At 36.3% G+C, this 21,101-nt stretch overlaps 1 long non-coding RNA gene across 1 annotated transcript in view; it reads left to right on the forward strand.

Annotated features, from left to right (window-relative positions):
- The first annotated feature begins 14,806 nt into the window (after positions 1 to 14,806).
- LOC121479470 overlaps positions 14,807 to 21,101 on the forward strand; it is a 110,731-nt gene continuing 104,436 nt past the window's right edge. Inside the window, exons 1-2 of the long non-coding RNA XR_005984732.1 lie at positions 14,807 to 14,935; positions 15,987 to 16,079. This is a non-coding gene — a long non-coding RNA (uncharacterized LOC121479470). The remainder of the gene's footprint in view (positions 14,936 to 15,986; positions 16,080 to 21,101) is intronic.

The following is a 21,101-nucleotide window of genomic DNA, read 5'->3' on the forward strand; positions in this document are numbered from 1 at the left end:
CTATATGCAAGGGGCGAGGTGGTGAATACTAGGGGGCAGGGTTCATCTGTGGTCATTTTACAGGCTCCCTACCACATCCTCCTCTCAGTAGAAATTTCCCTACTCAGAAATAAAAGCCTTCTAAGTTTGTGTATTTTTAAAAAGTTTTGGAGAGGAAAGTCCCCTTCTTTTTGTTTTTGTTTCTTGACACTTCTAACATATTAAAAATAAAAGTATCTTTTAAAAAAGAGTTAATGGGGACACCTGGATGGCTCAGCAGTTGAGCGCCTGCCTTTGGCTCAGGGCATGATCCCCTAGAGTCCTGGAATCGAGTCCCACATCGGACTCCCTGCACAGAGCCTGCTTCTCCCTCTGCTTGTGTCCCTGCCTCTGTGTGTGTGTCTCTCTCATGAATAAATAAAATTTTTAAAAAGCTTTAAAAAATAGTTAATGAAATTTAATTTACCTTTCTTGTCTACATTAAACAACCTAACCCTTTCAAGATGCAAACATATATCTTTTTCTGTTTAACAAGCTGATTTCAGAATTTACAAAAACTATTAGTAGCTTACTATACATGGTATGATCTAGTTCTAGGATACAAATGTAAACTTATGAGATACATACTTTCTTTTAATCCTGTAAGATTTTTCGTTACTCCTTTTGGAAAATAAATAAAAGTGAAGGCTTAAAGCCCTTAATGAACTTGCACTTTAAGCTAAATGATCCTCCTGGTTAACCTTCTTATGACAAGCTCACAGTTATTCAATGTAGAATGGATTTAGTGATGTGGGATTCTAAACTTTTTTCTAGGGACGCCTGGGTGGCTCAGCTGTTGAGCATCTGCCTTCGGCTCAGGGCATGATCCCGGTTCTGGAATCAAATCCCACATTGGGCTCCCTGCGAGGAGCCTGCTTCTCCCTCTGTCTGTGTCTCTGCCTCTCTCTGTGTGTCTCGCATGAATAAATAAATACAATCTTTAAAAAAAACCCAAACTTTTTTATTATACAAAATATTGTAGACAGTAACTGCAAACTTAGGCTAAAATTCTATAAAACAGAACATAAAATTCTGCAGGACATAAAGAACAGAATATCTATACATTCATAATATAAATATTTTTTAAATCTTTAAAATCAAGCCTCAGGAAAAACGTTCTGAGCCTTACCGATGGCTATTCACTAATAATGAAAATGTCTCAATAAACATATGCAATTATTGTCATAGGGAAGCTTATTCCTTTTTCCTGATTTTTTTTTTTTTATGTGGAGGGAGCAATATTAACATTAACACTTGAGTTTTTTTCCTCTTTCTCGTTCTTTTATTCTCTGGTGGGTTTGTGGAGCTGCCAGCCCAAGCTGCAGAAAGAACACATTTGCTCTGTTCCTCCACACTATTCGTTCTTCAGGGGGCAAACAATCACCTGAAGAGATCTGTGATGGCCCAATGCTATCTGCTACTGAGTAGGTAAGTAAATGTGATTTCAGTGTTTCGGATTACCGTGCTCATTTGCCTTCAGATATGTCAGATTCTCCAAAATGAGCTTTAGCATCAACAAAAGTGGGATTTTGCTCACCATTTCAATTGGTTCAGAACTCATGTGGAAAACAAATGTGTTATGTTGAAGCTCCCTATTACAGGTCCCTGTTTACTGTGTCCCTCCAAAAGATATGTTGAAATTCTAACCCCCAGTACCTCAGAATGTGAGGGTCATTGCAGACTTATTTAGGCCTAAGTTTAAAATGAAATCATACTGGAGTAGGGTGAGACCTTAATCCAATATAATAGGTGTCCTTATAAGATGAGGAGAGGAGATACACAGGGAAATGGCCATGTGAGAATGGGGCAGATTGGAGTTATGCTGCTATTCACCAGGGAAGATATCCAGGGCTACCAGAATCTGGAAAAGGCAAGGAAGAGTCTTCCTCCAGATGCTTCAGAGGGAGCAAGGTCCTGCAAACAACTTGATTTCAGATTTGTAGACTCAAGGCTGTGAGAGAACAATTTTCTATTGTTTTCAAGTACCCAATCTGTTGTACTTTGCTATGGCATCCTTAGGAAACTAAGACACACACTCCTTAAAATATCAGACATAAAACCTGAAGGAACGAATCTTGAATTTTACTTTTCCTGTCTTCATATCAAATTGGAAAAAAATTGTTGAAAGTTTTGATTCACTATTGATGTTGAAACCAGTTAAACCTTAAATTACTTAACTTTTTGCTACAATATAGACACAACTCAAAAGAGATCCGTGAAGATCTCATTTAATTAATGACAAACATTATCTTTAATTAATTAACTCTAAGGAAAATATTTGAGTTCAGTAGTAAATATTTTCATGATTAAATGCTTTTTCCTCTATGTGAATGCATATTGTACATAATATATTGTAGCTCTCTGAACATAAATTGCATTTATCAGAAACTTTTCATTACAATGTGCTATTTCTGCATGTTAAGATACTCAATACGTAGTTTGTATCTTAATGCATAACTTGGCATTATTAGATGCGTCCTGGTGAAATATTTATCTCTCTCTTTTTTTTAAAGGTGTTTATTTATTTATTTATTATTAAGAGAGAGAGAGAGAGAGAGGCAGAGACACAGGCAGAGGGAGGAGCAGGCTCCCTGCATGGAGCCTGACATGGGACTCAATCCTGGGTCTCCAGGATCAGGCCCTGGGCTGAAGGCTGCGCTAAACCACTGAGCCACCCGGGCTGCCCTATTTCTCTCTCTTCTTAATAGAGTAGCACTAAAGGACTCCATTCAGGAGTCCTCTTCTTAATAGAGTAGCACTAAAGGACTCCATTCAAGACAGCCTCATATCAGCGGTTGAATCTAACTAGAGATATAAATGGAAGAACAAATGCTTTCGAGAGAAGATAAAGCATATCTGTGTGTGTGTAGTAGACAGAAGATCCTTTGGCTGAATTGTCGTTTTGGAACAGAAAACAAAAAGGATCATGAGGGAAACATGACTCAGTTTAATTTACTAAAAACAGATATGGACTCAATTTTTACTTCCTTATGTGGGTACCTCTAGGGAGATCTGTAACATGGTTGATAGAGATTCACTCCTCTGTGAATGTGTCAATGCTTTTGAGATGGGGGAATAAGCTAGATGGCAGGGGAAGGCATCAATGGATACTCCAAAGGGGGAAAATATCCTTTTCTTCAGAAATAAATAAAATGTATTATATTTGCCAAAATATTTTTCATGTTTTTGATTTAATTTAATCTGGACAAAACAAAGCACTAGTGAGAGTTCACCAGCTAAAAATATCTGTAATAAGTAAACAAGGCCTGAATTTAATTTGATTTAGAGAGCTCAGTGTTGCTAAGCACTACAATGCAATAATAAACAAATCCCTTTTACAATTGTGCATTGATATAGGTGGTTAACATGTCAATTAGCTATGTTTTAAAAGTAAACTTCTAAGTTGATTATTTGGAACAAAGGACCTGTTACTTTACTGTAAACATTCCATTCCAGGCTAGCCTACAGAAGCCTATTTAATACATGGCATAGCCAGGATATTATATTTGTAATAAAAACAGAGGAAATAATTCTATGACTATTCTATGACGATTGTGATAAAGAAAGAATGATTACATCATAGCCAACTCTAATCATGACAGTAAGCATTGGGATTCATTTTTTTTTTCTTTTTCAAGAATGTATTTATTTACTTATTAATTTATTTAGTGTGAGCAGGGGGAAGGGCCTTAAGCAGACTCTGCGTTGAGTGCCGGGATCCATAATTTAACTTGAAGATTAAAATATACAGTCAGACCAACTAAAGTTCAAAATTCTTATATATGAAAGCATTAAAAGTCCTTTAGCTGAAGCAACTAACTACTCATAATACCAAGTCCTTGGGATCCCTGGGTGGCGCAGCGGTTTGGCGCCTGCCTTTAGCCCAGGGCGCGATCCTGGAGACCCAGGATCGAATCCCACATCGGGCTCCCAGTGCATGGAGCCTGCTTCTCCCTCTGCCTGTGTCTCTGCCTCTCTCTCTCTCTGTGACTATCATAAATAAAAATTAAAAAAAAAATTAAAAAAAAAATACCAAGTCCTTAAGGCTCCATAAGTTTGGTTACAAATTCCAGCTGAAAATGGAATCTCTCTTACCTACCACATGGCACCATGTAAAATATCCAAATGCTAGAGAGTAGAAAGATAATTTTTTTTAAAGATTTTATTTATTTATTCATGAGAGACACACACACAGAGAGAGGTAGAGACACAGGCAGAGGGAGAAACAGGCTCCATGCAGGAAGCCCGACATGGGACTCGATCCTGGGACTCTAAGACCACCACCTGGGTGGAAGGCAGGCGCTAAACCGCTGAGCCATCCAAGGATCCCCTAGAAAGATAAATTCAATATAAATCCCAAAGTTCAGTAAGTCAGAAATAAAGATTGACTTTATAATATTCTTCTGATGAGATAATAATACATGATTTATTATAGTTTTTTTTTTCCCCAGAATATTTTTCTGTGGAGGTAGGATATTTTCAACTTATAAATTATTTGGAAATTCCTTTTTGGCATAATTTTCCAGTTCCATCCTCAGTAGTTTTTAAATTTTTGTCATTTCTCCCCGGTGATATGGGCATTTCTTCTTTTAAAGAAAAATCTATACAGCACTTCCCACTGCTTACACAAGTAGACATGCAAATACAATCTTCTGTAAATTTCCTCATGAGGTATGTCATGCAATTTCAGAGATGTGGAAAGTTAGATACAGCTGACAGCTACTATAAGTAAACGTTTTTCATGGCTCTCTTACAAGAACTTCAGTTTGTATCTCCTCATCTGGGAGCAAGCTGGAACTGGTGCTGGGTGAGGGTGAGGAGGCAACATAAAATCTGATAGGCATAATTACAGCTGCCCTTACTTCCACCTCCCTACCCCTCCATCACCACTGCCGATGTAAAGGGAAGGATTGAAAGATCCAGTACTCACTGGAATGGAGTGTTGGATTCTAGATACTGAATTCTCCCAAGGATCTGGAGGAGGTGGTATTGCTATATGTGAATTGCACAAGACTGTGCAAGCACCTATGAAGGAAGACACTGTTCAGTGTATACACTTTGGTACCATTTGAACTTTTAAGCATGAACATGTTTTATCTGTCTATCTACCTATCATCTATCTATCTACCTATTTATTTAAAAGACTTATTTATTTATTTTAGAGAGAGAAAGAGAGCACAAGTGGGAGGAAAAGGGAGAGGGGGCAAGAATCACAAGCAGACTCCTAGCTGAGTGCAGAACCCCACGTGTGACCGGATCTCATGACCCAGAGACCACTACTTGAGCCAAAACCAACAGTTGCACACCTAACCAATGGTGCCACCCAGGTGCCCCCAACATGTGTTATTTAAAAGCCGTATAATACCACATGCATTTCAATAGTCTTTCAAGAATCTTTCAATTGTGATTAATAAAGCACAATGATACAACAGAATGATATATTTTCCTTTTTTTTAAAAAATAGATTTTATTTATGTGAGACGGAAAGAAAGAATGAGAGAGAGACACGAGCAGGGGGTAGAGGGAGCGGGAGAAGCAGACTCCTCACAGAGCAGAGAGCCCAATGCAGGGCTCAATCTGAGGACTCTGGGCTCATAACCTGAACTGAAGGCAGACATTTAACCAACTGAGCCACCCAGATGCCCTCAGGATGATATATTTTCAATGATAGAAGTGTCTACAGTTTTAAAAATTATTTTAATTTATTTGCTTTTTCATCATTATCAGTGTACTCTTTAATCCCTATCTCCTATTTTCCCCATGCCCACATCCAGCTCCCCTGGGGTAACCATCAGTTTGTTCTCTATAGATAATAGTCTGTTTCTCAGTTGTCACTCTCTCTTTTTTTTCCCTTTGCTCATTTGTTTTGTTTCTTAAATTCTATACTTGGGTGAAACCATGTTATTTGTCTTTCTCTTACTTATTTTGCTTAGACTTATACTCTCTAGCTCTATGCATGTTGTTGCAAATGGCAAGAGTTCATTCTTTTTTATGGTGGAACAATATTCCATTGTATATGTGTACCACATCTTCTTTATCCAATCCTCCATCGATAGACACTTGAGCTGCTTCCACAGTTTGGCTATTGAAAATAATGCTGCAATAAACATAGGGGTTCCCTATATACCTTTGAATTAGTGTTTTGTTTTTAAAAATATTTTATTTATTCATGAGACACACACACACAGAGAGAGAGAGAGAGAGAGAGAGGCACAGACACAGGCAGAGGGAGAAGCAGGCTCCATGCCCCAACGTGGGACTCCATCCAAGGTCTCCAGGATCACACCCTGGGCTGAAGGCGGCGCTACACCCCCGAGCCACCCAGGCTGCCCTGAATTAGTGTTTTTATATTTTTTGGTAAATACCCAGTAGTGTGATTTCTGGATCATAGGGTAGTTCTATTTTTAATTTTTTGAGGAACTTCCATACTGTTTTCCACAATGGCTGCAACAATTTGCATTCCCACCAATAGTGCAATAGGCTCCCTTTTTCTCCACATTCTCCCCAGCCCTTGTTGTTTCTTGTGTTTTTGAGTTTAGCTATTCTGACATTATGAGGTGATATGTCATTGTAGTTTTGATTTGCATTTCCCGGGTGAGTGATGTTGAACATCTTTTCATGTATATGTTGGCCATCTGTATGTCCTCTTGGGAGAAGTGTCTATTCCTGTCTTCAGCTCATTTTAATTGGATTATTTGTTTTTTGGGTATTGACTTGTCTCAGTTCTTTATATATTTTGGATACTAAGCCTCTATTGGAAATGTCAGTTGAAAATACCTTCTCCCCTTCAGTAGATTGTCTTTTAGCTTTGTTGATTTCTTCCTTCCCTGTGCAAAAACTTTTTATTCTGATGTATATAGTTCCAATGTGGAGTTTTTTTGTTTTGTTTTGTTTTTGTTTTGCTCCTATTTCTCTTGCCTCAGGAGACATATCTAGAAAAATGTTGCTATGGCCAATGTCAAAGAAATTATTGCCTATGCTCTCTTTAAAGATTTTTATAGTTTCGGGTCTCACATTTAGGCCTTTCATCCATTTTGAATTTATTTTTGTGTATGGTCAGAATAAGTGGTCCAGTTTCTTTAATTTGCATGTGGCTGTCCTATCTACCATTTGTTGAAGAGACTTTTTCCCACTGTATATTCAGTCCTCCTTTATTGAAGATTAATTGGCCATATAACTGTGGGTTTATTTCTGTAAACTACACAGAAATTTCTGGATTTTCTGTTCTATTCTATTAATCTATGTGTCTGTTTTTAATGTCAGCACCATACCGTTTTAATTACTACTGCCTTATAGCATAACTTGAAATCTGAAATTGTGATACCTCCAGTTTTGTTTTTCTTTTTCAAGATTGCTTTGTCTATTCAGTCTTTTATGATTTCACACAAATTTTAAAAATGTATTTAAAAATTCCTATGAATATGGGATGTCTTTTCATTTTTGTATCATCTTTTATTTCTCTTATCAGTGTTTTATAGTTTTTAAAGTACAGGTCTTCCAAAGATTCAGATGCAATGAAACGTCGGGACACCTGCACCCCGATGTTTCTATCAGCAATGGCCACAATAGCCAAACTGTGGAAGGAGCCTCGGTGTCCATCGAAAGATGAATGGATAAAGAAGATGTGGTTTATGTATACAATGGAATATTACTCAGCAATTAGAAACGACAAATACCCACCATTTGCTTCAACGTGGATGGAACTGGAGGGTATTATGCTGAGTGAAATAAGTCAATTGGAGAAGGACAAACAGTGTATGTTCTCATTCATTTGGGGAATATGAATAATAGTGAAAGGGAATATAAAGGAAGGGAAAAGAAATGTTGGGAAATATCAGGAAGGGAGACAGAACATAAAGACTCCTAACTCGGGGAAACGAACTAGGGGTGGTGGAAGGGGAGGAGGGCGGGTGTTGGAGGGGAATGGGTGACGGGCACTGAGGTGGACACTTGACGGGATGAGCACTGGGTGTTTTTCTGTATGTTGGTAAATTAAACACCAATAAAAGTTAATTAAAAAAAAAAAAATAAAGTACAGGTCTTTCACTTCTTTGGTTAAGTTTATTTCCTAGATATTTTATTGTTTTTGGTGCAATTGTAAATGAGATTGTTTTCTTAAGTTAACTTTTTGCTGCTTCATTATTATTCTGTATATTAATTTTATATCCTGTGATTTTACTGAATTCATTTATCGGTTCTAATAGTTTTTTTTTTTTTTGTAGAATCTTTAAGGTTTTTTTTTTATATAAATACTATATCATCTGCAAATAGTGAGCTTTACTTCTTCCTTACCTATTTGGATGCCTTGTATATCTTAATGTTGTCTAATTGCTGTGGCTCGAACTATGTTAAAGAAAAGTGGTGAGAGTGGATAGCCTTGTGTTTTCCCGATATTAGGGGAAAAGCTCTCAGTTTTCCACCATTGAACACGATACTGTCTGTGTGTTTTTCATATAAGGCTTTTATTATGTTTAGGTGTATTGCCTTTATACCTACTTTGCAGAGAGTTATTACCATGAATGGATGTTGTACTTTGTCAAATGCTTTTTCTGCAACTTTTGAAATGATCATATAGTTTTTATCCTCTCTTGTTGATGTGACATTATCCCGTTGATTGTTTTGCAAATATTGAACCACACTTGCATCCTGGGAATAAATCCCACTTGATCATGTATGGTATATGAGTTTTAAAAATATATTGTTGGATTCAGCTTGCTAATATTTTGTTGAGAATTTTTGCATCTATATTCATGAGAGATATCAGCCTGTAGTTTTCTTTTTTTGTGGTGTCTTTATTTGGTTTTGGTACCAAGGTGATACTGGCCTCATAAGATGAATTTGGAGGTCTTCCTTACTCTTGTAATTTTTAGAATAGTTTGATAAGGATGGACATATTAAATGTTTTTTAAATGTTTGGCAGAATCTGCCTCTGAAGCTATCTGGTTCTGGGCTTTTGGTTTTTGGGATTTTTTTAAATGAATGATTCAATTTCACTGCTGGTGATTGGTCAGTTCAGTCAAATTTTCTATTTCTTCCTGCTATACTTTTCATAGGTTATATGTTTCTAGGAATTTATCCATTTCTTCTAAGTTGTCCAATTTGTTGGCATATAGGTTTTCATAATATTGTTACAATTGTTTGTGTTTCTCTGGGTGGTTTTTATTTCCCCTCTTTCATTAGTAATTTTGTTTACTGGGTCTTCTTTTTTTTTTTTTTTTAATGAGTCTTGCTAGAGGTATATCAATTTTGTTGATCTTTTCAAAGAATCAGCTCCTGGTTACATTACTCTGTCCTATTTTTTTTCCCTTTCGTTTCTGTATCATGTATTTCTGCTTCAACCTTAATTATTTCCTTCCTTTTGCTGGGTTTGGACTTTTTTATTCTTTTTCTAGCTCCTTCAGGTGTAGGTTAGATTGTTTGAGATTTTTCTTGGTAGGCCTTTATTTTGAGGTAGGCCTTTATTGCAATAAACTTCCCTCTTACAACTACTTCTGCTGTATCCCAAAGATTTTGGACTGTTGTATTTTCATTTTCATGTGATTTTTATTTCTTCTTTGATTTCTTTGTTGACACATTCATTATTTAATAGCATATTATTTAGCCAGAAGTGCCTATAGTTTTAAACTTAGTTTCACTTAAAAATATTTTGCTTTTTATGCAAATGCATGTATATAATCCAATAAAGAACTGATACCACTGAAAGCACTTCATAGCTATTTTTTATTCATGAAACATCATTACTGCTGAATCTCAAAGCTATTATGTATGTCTATGGAACATTTGTGTCTTCCTTAAATGTAGGGGCAAGCTTTACATTTTCCATTACACTTAAATGGCCCATTATAAATCAGGGCATGATTTAAATTTGCTGCAGTTTACCATTAATCTCATAAAACTTGGTCCCATTTTATCAACATAGCTAAAACCCAAAAGACTTTCATTATTAAAGATATTTTCTGAGGTTTTCTACTCATAGTTTAATTCACAGCTATTCTTTTGTCCTATAAGTTGTCTTCTTACCTGTTAAATAAACTGAGTGGTATGTGTGTGGGGGTGTGCCTAGGTGGCTTAACTGATGAGTGTCTAACTCTTGATTTTGGCTTGAGTCATGATCTCAGGGTCCTAGGAACAAGCCTGCATCAGGATCTATGCTCAGTGGGGAGTCTGCTTGAGAATTCTCTCCCTCCCTCTTCCTCTGCCCCTCCCCCACTTGTGCTCTCACTCTCCCTAAAATAAATAAATCTTTAACAAAAGTTACAAAAAAATAAATGAGAGCATATGGTTCTGATTCATAGCGTTGGTTTTCATTATTCCTTTTTTTTTTAAGTTTGTATATGAAAGAAGGGTGAAAATATTTTGTCCTCATCTTTTACTCTAAACTGTACCTGTGAAAATTTTGTTTCTGTACTCGGATTAATCTCATCAACCCTTCTTTCAAGTAATAACCATTTTCTACCAACTATCATTTTTACATATAGATTTCAGATGTACTCTGTGTCCTTTAATCTGTTTAAAATGTCCTAACAATTTTTTATTGATAGTTTCAACACAAATTCATATTTCGTCCAAAATTCTAATTTCAAATGCATTCCACTTAGAAGTCTTCAGAGTTTCCTAGAACTTTTATCCAAATAGAGGTCCCTAACTGCCATTTTTCCTCATAATTGAATTTCTGTTGGCAGAACACTGAGTACAGGGAAGTGCTACTTATTTATATCAGTAGCTATAACCGGTGAAAAACACGCTGTTCTGGCAGAGTATTTATTAATTAAACATTACTTTGTTTTTTGTATCAACTTACATATTTCATTATAGGCATAATTAACATCCTCACCATATTCAGATTTAATATTTCATATAAAATGATCAAAATCCTGTGAAATGTCAATGACTAATTGGAGATCATTCTTCATGACACCAATTATTGTTTGTTTAATGTGTTTATTTTGGAGGGTATTTGTTGGATGCCTTCCTAGCACCCATTCCCCATGGGCTCAGGTTGTTTTGTTTTGTTTTGTGGTGGCATTGAAGGGTGGAGAGGCGGATCCATATAGTCCCATCGTGCTATGATAAGAAGTCATATTTAGAATGAAACTAGCTTGGCAGAGGGCAGGCTGGCAAGACAAGGAATTGGATCCTTATTGAAGTGTTTACACCTATAGATCAAGTCTGTCCTGAACAAGCCTACCTTTGAGTTTGGGGTTACATGAGCCAATACATTCTCTTCAATTGTTAAGTCATGTTAAGGTGGATTTGCTATTACTTGCAAGCAAAGTATTCTAACTGATACTAGCACTCATGGTAGGATCACCCTTCCTAAGTTACATTCTTTCAAATCAACTCGTCCTGTGGAATCTGGGGCTTTGGTTCTAGTTGCTCTCTGCTCCCTTTAGAGTCCTATTCCCATCTTATATGGGAAAGAGTTTTTTTCCCCTGATTTTTAGTCCATTTGATTTCTCTTTTACTATTTAGCTTGTATTTCTTCTTAAAGTTCTCAAAAAGAATTTGGCATTATTTATACTTTTACTTCTTAAGACTTAAATCATGTAAAAATGCTCTGGAAGGCATAAAACTCTTATAAACAATTTTATGTACTTTCTTAAATTTAAAATAGTTGGATGTGTTTAATATAGCAATGTGTGAAATTCTGAGCTTAATTTAAAAAAGATTCAGTAGACATTGAAAAAAATATACCTAATTCTAATAGTTACTTGTTATTTGACACTATTTATTTGATGTCATTACCATGAACACTATATTTAACATTACGTTGGCTGAAAGCGTAAAAACCACACCTAGGGGAACATGAGTAAGCATCTCTAAGCTGTGTAGAATATGACAGTAAAAAATAATCTGAGAAATGGAAGTTTTCAGAGAAATAAGTGCTCGCAAGGATGTGGAGAAAAAGGAGCTCTTGTGCACTATTGATGGGAATATAAATTGGCATAGCCACTATGGAAACAGTATAAAGTTTCCTCAAAAAACTAAAAATAGAATTACCATATGATCCACTAATCCTACTTCTAGTTTTTTACCAGAGAAAGCAAAAACATTACCTTGAAAAGATATGTGCACTCCATGTTCATTGCAGCATTATATTTACAATAGTCAAGATGTGGAAAACCTAAGTGTCCCTTATTAGGTGATTGGATAATAAAAATGTATATATATATATATACACACACACACAAATGGGATATTACTCAGCCATAAAAATGAAGGAAATCTTGCCATTTGCAACAGCATGGACACACCTTGAAGGCATTATGCGAAGTTTAAAAAGTCAGACAGAGAGAAACAAACACTGTATGATCTCATGTATATGTGAAATTTTTTAAAAAGGGCAAAAAAATGAAAACAAACCCCAATAACAAAAAAACACCCAAGTTCATAGATAAAGAATAGTTTGGTGGTTGCCAGAAGCTGGAGTTGAAAGGCAGACAAAATGGATCAAGGGAGTCCAAGGATACAAATCTCCAATTATAAAATAAGTTATAGGTTGTAATGTATACCATGGTGACCAGAGTTAACAAAACTCTATTGCATATTTGAAAGTTGCTAAGAGAGTAGATCTTAAACTTCTCATCAGAAGAAAAAACTTGGGATCCCTGGGTGGCGCAGTGGTTTGGCGCTTGCCTTTGGCCCAGGGCGTGATCCTGGAGACCCGGGATCGAATCCCACATCAGGCTCCCGGTGCATGGAGCCTGCTTCTCCCTCTGCCTATGTCTCTGCCTCTCTCTCTCTCTCTCTCTGTGACTATCATAAAAAATTAAAAAAAAATTTAAAAAAAAAAAAAAGAAGAAAAAACTTTTGTAACTATCTATGGTGATGAATGTTAACTAGACTTATTGGGGTGATCATTTTGCAATATAAACAAGTATTGAATCATTACATCGTATACATGAAACTACTGTATTGTATGCCAATTATATCTCAACAAAAAGTTGAAGTTTTAATACAAATAGTCTTTAGAAGTTCAAGTTTTATTTTTATCTTTTGCCTTCACTGGTAAATTTTGATTCAGACTCCTGATATGAAATCTTGTTATTTATATTGGTATTAGCTTTACACTGTCTAACCAAACATTTTATGAAATATTCCATTATTTCACACATTAGTACCCTTGATGGATATTGCAGCCAAACTCTTAGAATGTTTGTGAAAAGCAACAAAATTTGTTTTGACATTATTTTCATATGGATCAATGTATCTGGTGAAGAAACCATAACTAGCCAATGTTAAAATGCAAAATGATTGGAGGACAGTAAAAGATGTATATTGCAAATTGTGCAAAGGTATGTGCCACTGTGAAGAAGCAAGTTCCCACTGGTTGTCAGGCAGGACATCAGGCTGCTGGAGACCATGAAAGGTAGGCCATCAACACGTGAGTTATATCAGGGCAGGGCTGAAATGCCAGGGTAACACATTGTTTTGTCTGTACAGGTCATTAGAGTAGTGAAATAAATGTTAATGCCAGGGTCACCTCAGCCATTCCACTAGATCCCCAGACCCTTTTCCAACTCCTGCCTTGTGTCTTCTGGCCCTGGTCATTGCCCATCTATATCAACTGTTCAATATTTTTATACCCTGGATCAAAGTGCTAACAGCATTTTTGGATTGGTATCCTACTGATTTTTTTCAATGACATTTTCACATTTCACTTGGCTGACTTTTTGTACTTTTGACCGTTCTTCCATATAACTGATATAAAAATTGTTTTGTCTTTTTCTGGAAGGTGTGGGGGTATGTGTGTTGAGCCCTTCTCTCCAAACACTCCCCCGCAACAATGCTAACCTGTTTCCTGTAACTGGGGCTGTGAGAGGTGTCCCAAAACATTCTGACACTTGTCACACAAACAGGTAAAGTCACTCTCTTGGGATTGCAGTTGAGCAATTCTACCCTTTATATAAACAGTTACTGATTCCTTCTTTGGAAAGAGCTCAGTTACAGCTGCCTTTGGAATGAAATCACCAGCTTTGCCTCTCACAGCAGGAGCTTCTGCTCTTCCTGCAGCCTGACTTTCCAGTGACAGTAGAAACCTCAGTTCTTTTCTTCCTCTCAAACTTCTCAAAATTCTGACCTACTCCACTCTCTTCTCCCTTATCTGCCTCTACCTTCCCATTCCCCGCCTAGGCCCCCCCAGCCACTAAGGGTTTTTAAGGTTAAATGAATGGGGGGGGAAATGGAAAAAGTAAGGAAGATGTGCTTGGTGAGGTCTATGGAAGCATATTTCTCAGGCTTCACATTTTACTGAAACTGAATTCTTCAGCATGCATCTGCCAACTCTCCTCATCTGATTCAGATTCACATGTAATACTTTCAGATTGGTTGAGATCTCTTACTTATTACCACATAAAGGAGCAACATTCTCCCCACTTTAACATTTTATGATTCTAAGAAAATCTAACTCTTCCAAAAAATAATGAATAAATGAATCTCTGTATTCTCTGGGCGGGTCATGGCACGATTTTATAGATTACATTATGATATTTTCTTTGGGCAAATAATCAAATTCTGCTTGCATTCTTTGAACATACAAGGACTACTGAAAAATACAGGCAGTTCGGAACTTGAGTGGGTATGGGGGGAGTGACAGCAAAAAGTGAGATTTGATCGTGAAGGAGCCACGATACTGATGCGGTGTAACCTACAGGGTGATATCACCATAGGAGTGCCTTCTGTGCCCATCTAGGTTTTCAACGCTGTCAGTAATAGCAGTACTGGAGACTACAAATCATCTACTAAGAATGTCTTGGCTAATGTCCATTTCTGAATAGAGAAGTCAGAGAGTAGCCTGCTGAACTTGGGAGAACACAAGAATTATTCCTGAAAGAGATCAGAATATATTTTGGGGAGAAAAAGTGAACAGATGGGAAACAGACATGGAGATGCTACAGAGATGACAGAGGCTATTGGGGTGAGTGGAACTAATAACTATGAAATCTGTTGAGCTAGAATATTGAGTGGAGCAATCTAGCATTCTGTAGGCCTGAGATTCCAAAACAGTAGCAGCTAATCCCTATTCTATCCCCTTGAAATTTCATCTCGGCTTAATCCACACTCTCAAGTGCTTTCCATCAACATTTGACGTAGGAAGCTATAAATTATCCATGGATATTAGGTTTGCCTTTATGTACAGTATTTGCTTATTTCTTCAACATGTTTTACCTCCTCAAATTGAAGTTCAGTTCAGTACTAGGGTATCAATAACGTGATGCAGAGCATGGTATGCTATGGTTCAGAGGTGACATCTGAAAGGTCATTTGAGAAATGCCATTATTAGTTTTCAGTAAACTCATGAAGGAAATAAATGATTGGCTAATTATATCTTATTGGTATAATAATTCATAACCAAGTTGACATGCTTTTAAAAAAAATCACATTATCTGAACCAGAGCTGTTTATATGAGTGAGTGGGTGTGTATGAAGGTGAGTGTGTGTGTGTGTGTGTGTGTGTGATTTTTCAAGGTCCCAGAAGGAAAAATGTGTTATCCTAGCTCTAGTTTATTGGAACAAAAAATAAAGTTATCCACGTCTAAGTATATAAGATAAATTTCAATGTTTCAAATATATAGGGTTTTGTTTTTATTTAATAATGAAAAGGAGGAAGAATCTCAAAGAAATAAAGACACTCAAATTACCATTATCCATAGATAGCTATTTAATTTTGATATAGTTTTCATAAACTTTTTTTTTCTAAATATTGTAGTGTTTTATAACCTACCTCTGCCATTTAAAACTACTATTAAGTGAACATTCCCCCATATGTCAGGATTTTTGGTATACAACTATTTCTTTGGATAGCCAATTTGGGGCAGTTCATTTCTTTGATTCAATATGGGTACTCTCTTACCCAATTTCAGAACATCATTTCTTCCTATTTATTATAGACGTATATATTATTTTTCACCAGATGATCTTTCTCCTTTAAGTTTTAACTAAATACATCTTTCTTTTATGGATGTTAGGTAATCAAGATACAGATAATGGCTTTCAGACTCAGCAAACCTCAGTAGAGGGAGTGTGGCATCAATGGGGAGGAGTTCAAAAGCAAGTCTGAGGTATGAAGTTACTTCTCCCACCACCTTATTCCATCTGTAATTTAGAGATGGAACAATTTCACATGGTACATCCCCTCCCCCTTAAATGGTTATTGCACTTTCTATATCAATAGGTTTTTATGAGGAGCGCATATCACTCTGACCATGGAAACACTTTGTAGATATACTGAATCTGGTAATTGGTGTAAAATTGGTATCCATCCTCGCTTCTTTCCAATGGGGCTTTCTGCATGGCAAGGACTGAAAGACCACCCAGGTTTTCTGGCATCAATGATTGTGTATTTTAAATAAGCTCCCCCCACATAGTTGGCAGACCCCAGGAAGGTGGAAGTGAGCTGGAGACATTGCCTGCTTGATTTATGCTGTGTTCTGCTGGCAGGCGCACTTGAGAAGCAGAATTAATGGTGTCAGGAGGGAATTGCCCTGAAGGAGGCAGCTGGTCCCTTGGGGGCCAGTGTTCCAGAGCCAGTTTTTTGGGAGCTGTGGCATTGCTCTGGCAGTGACCTTTTTATCTTGAACACAGCAGCGGTGGCTTTTTTTTTTTTTAATTCAGTAGTTTCATCAGTGATTCCTAATTCTCTGACTCTCTGATTCTGACAGAAGTCAGATCTAGAGGCTCAGATCGACCCACACCTCCAGTTCTTTCAAGAATTTTATAAAATTCTTTGATTTGGATTTTTTTTTCCTGCTGGAAGTACTTAGGGTGATTTTAATTCTTGAACAGAACCCTCTCTAATATCTTCAATTATGAAGTAATACCAAGATGCTAGGCATCCAATGATCGACGGAATGTTTTTATTTTCTTTTAAGTCTTTCAGCATACATCTCCATAAACTAAGTTGTAGAGTTGAGATTCTGATGCATTCCATGATTTTTCCCCATGATTCCATAATTCCATGATTTATTCCGTGATTCATAAAAGCTTCCTTGCTCAATTTAAAAAATTATTTATAAATTGCATCAGCAACCTCTCCCCCCCCCCCCCATCATCCACATTTAGATTCCCAACTTTTTCTGTTTAAGAAATTGTTTTGAATTTCTTCCTTGTTTGGGAGTCACTGATCTTTACTGAACTTGGATCTTTAGTGACTTACGGAATAATTATCATTTCTAGGCTATAGTTGTAATTTCTTCCCACGTTCATGTTAGTAAATCCGAAGAATAAAATAGAATAGATTCTAAATTATTTTTGACATTCAACTAGACTGACCTTTTTTCAGCCTGTACCTTCTTAACAGGGTGAAAATTCTCAGATGACAACCCACAAGGACAATGAAGATGGGGCAGACTGTTAAGCATCTCATTTGTGAGCTTTGAAAGACACATTTACTAGCATGGATAAATGAAACACAGCACTAACCAAAATAGATTATTTAGAGTATTAGTCACTTCACAAATACAAAAGACCTATGGATAATTTAAGCTGGATGTATTTCAAAACACCTTGGCATGCTGCTGGTCATTAGGATATGGCTGGTGGTTATGTCAATATGTATCATTTACTAAGGAAGAATTCATCAACATTGCCATTTTGTATGCTCAATAAACCAGCAGATGGTGTATGACAATTTCTTCAAGGTGATATAAAAAACATTCCATGGACTCCTTCCTTGTTTCCTTCCATACTAATAAATTAGAACATTTTCATTTGCAAAATTAAAGGAAAACCAGATATTTGATCAGTTTTCGTGTGCAGAAACAAGTCAATGGTCAGGACACATCTAAATTTGCCTAGATGATTTTGTGTGAAATGCACTGAAAAATCATAGACCAGAGTTCTCAAGGCAGAAAAAAGATTAATGTAGAAGAAAAAATTGCTAATTATCATGCTGCAACCTACCATGTTTCTGGCATGTTCCTTAACTCGGAAATCATCTGAGATCAGTTGAGTTGAAGGTAAACTGAAGAAAGATTTTAAGTACTCTCTTTTCTCCAGAGCAAACTAGCACAGCATGCACGATGACTACAATACTTGTAATTTGAAGGTTTAATTTGAGAAATGCTGAAATACTGGTATTACTACCAGTTTTTTTATTAAGAACTTTGATGTTAAGGTATTAAATTAATAAAATAAAATTACCATGCCAGAACTGTAATACATTTTATGTGTAAGCTTATAAAGCATTTGTAGGTAGTTTTTATAAAACATTTTTACAGGTACTGTGTAACATAGGCTAAACTTGATAGTGACATAATCAGTATACACTTATTATTCTAATATAAATGATTAGTAGGTAGAATTAATAAAAGTAAATTTTAATTAAAAATAAAGTCAATACCACATTAAATGAGGAAAATGATATATTAAAATAGAATATTATTGACTTTTAAATCAACATGAATCAATCATGTCATAGTTGAATAATAAGTATGTTTTTTGTGGAAAAAAATTCCAGCTGCTAATAAAAAACTTGTTTTGATTTTAAACTAGTTGGGGGTTGGGGGTGGTATATTGAATTTGTTTTTAGCCCATCAAAATGTTTCCTTTGGTCACCATGTTCAACAATCCAATATCTCATTTGATAACTTTATGAAGTGTTTTTTAGACAAATTTTTGTTTTTGAAAATGGCATAACATTTTATTAGTGTCAGACTGAGGTATTTCTATTTGTTTTTGTTTTTTTGTTTTTTTTTTTTCCAGTGAAGCATTTTGGTCTTGCTACCTTCTTTAGTTTTATTACCCATCGATGGGTTTGGTTTTTTTTGCACGTCTATGTTCATGTGTATATCCCACTCATTCTGAAAGTCTTTGGCTAGAAAAGGATTTTTCTCACATCTGACTCTTGATAATGCCATGATATTGTTGCTAATTGAGATTTACTCTGCTACTGATCTGCCCAGGCATGTAGATTGCCCCATGGTTTGCCCTCCCCCACACCGCTTCTCCTCTTTCCCCTCCCCCTCCCCTTCTTCTACTTCTTATTCCATCTTCTTTTTTCTCCTCTCCCTCTCCCTCTCCCTCTTTTTTCCTCCCCCTTCTTCCTCTTCCTCTTCATCTCCCTCTCCTTCTCCTTCCCATTCTTCTCCTCTTCCATCTCCTCCTCCTTTTTCTTCTTAACACAATAAGTCCTTGACTTAGAATAAGTCCTCAAAACTTAAGTTCTTAAAACCTAGAAGTGGTAATATTCCACTGACAAAATGGTTGGTTTTTAGTATTTAAAGTAGTGCTATCGTCTAGGGAATCACAAACCACAATTGCAAACACTCTGTGTGTAAGCAACACCAGTGATACATAATTGTCTAAGAGATTAAATTAAAATGATTTTAAAAAGTAGAGAGAGACAATAATAACAACAACAACAACAACGATAAGACTTGACAAGTTAAACCTCTTTGTGGTGGCAGCAATGTAGAATTCAGGGAGAGGCAGATGGAGGAGGGGGAGAAATAAAGGACTACTTTGGTTTGATTTATCTAATTATTATGATGTTAATAATGTTAACTAATAATTTTGAATGCTTTGTCACTCAGTATTCCAGAGGTGGTACAACATACTCCATACGGATTATTTAATTTAATCCTTAGGGCAACCTTACAAAAGCAAGTACTGTTGCTAATAACCATTCTACTGAGGTTTTAAGATGTTAAGAAATTTGTCCAAGGTCACGCTGCTCAAAACTCATGAAACTGGGGAAAGGAAACAACAGCTTTGACTGAGGAGCTCACTCATAAACTATTCTGGAACCACACTCCTATATCTTCATTGTATTGATATTACGACGAGTGAAAAGTGAGAAGAGAAGTCTTTTCTTTATCTAGTTAATTTTGACAGCTACAAACTTACATGCATGTGACCATTAAAAGAAAAAAATCCATAGTGTCATTGGGAGAATGGCCAAGATCTATTTGCAGTAATAGTCCAAACAAAAATCTTATTCTGACATGGTAAACTTGAATGTGGTTTAAAAAGAAGCCTCAACTTATTTTGCAAAGGATAAACTCTGCCCATTGGCATGATTAACACTCACTACTGTTATCACCACCGTAAAATAATCTGTTGGGGCCTGGTGCTAGATATTTTCACATTCATTATCTCAGTTAAGGATAGCAGCTTTCAAGGGATGCCTGGGTAGCTCAGCGGTTGAGTGTCTGCCTTTTCTTGGGGCTTGATCCCAGGGTCCTGGGATCGAATCCCACATTGGGCTCCCTGCATGGAGCCTGCTTCTCCCTCTGCCTGTGTCTCTGACTGCCCCCCACACCGTGTCTCTCATGAATAAATAAAATCTTTAAAAAGAAAAAAAAAAAAGGATGGCAGCTTTCAGGCAGTAGAATAACAAGCATAGACCTGGAAGCAAGGGTTGCACTGTGTGGGGAGATCTCCAAAAACATAAAAATAATAACAAATAAGAACACTGGCTAAAGTCAGTCTGCTTCTTATTATCACCAGGCATCAGCATCTCAAAACATCAGTAATAAAATACTTCTACCAAAAAGAGATCTCTTGTTGGTCTAAATTCTAAACAATTGCTGTGGCAACTATTCAGTTTTAACAACATGTATGCAAGCTTCAAGTTGGCACATTTGTTTTTTAAGTTACTTACCCCTTAATGAACATTATATTCTATATGGAAGTACCTTTGGGAGATTACTAGCCTCCCCTTACACAGGTAGGCAGACGGATGGACTCAGGCCCAAGGTGTCATTCTACTTGTCTGTTTGCAACAATTCAGTCTCACTGGGATTTTCTCTGGCTGCAGTGCCTTTCTTTAACTTCTGTAGTAGTGCAATTCCTGTATTTAAACAGTGGATCAAAATAACTGATGTAGTACATTATAAATATGAAGAAATAGAACCTGACTTATTGCAATTCTAACTTTCCATGTGACCATTTATAGTTTTTTCCTTTAAACAGTGAGAAAGCATGAACATCAATGTGTAATATATTTTTCTGGTAAGTGCCTATTTTAGTTTATATGAAATATTTTTCTAAACCTAAATAATGTTAACATTTATTCTTGCTAATTGTTGAAATATTTTAAAGCTAAAGGACAGATCGAAAAAATAGAAACTTCAATGTTATTA

Source organism: Vulpes lagopus, chromosome 20 (genome assembly GCF_018345385.1).
Source record: "Vulpes lagopus strain Blue_001 chromosome 20, ASM1834538v1, whole genome shotgun sequence".
Classification (NCBI taxonomy): Eukaryota; Metazoa; Chordata; class Mammalia; order Carnivora; family Canidae; genus Vulpes; species Vulpes lagopus.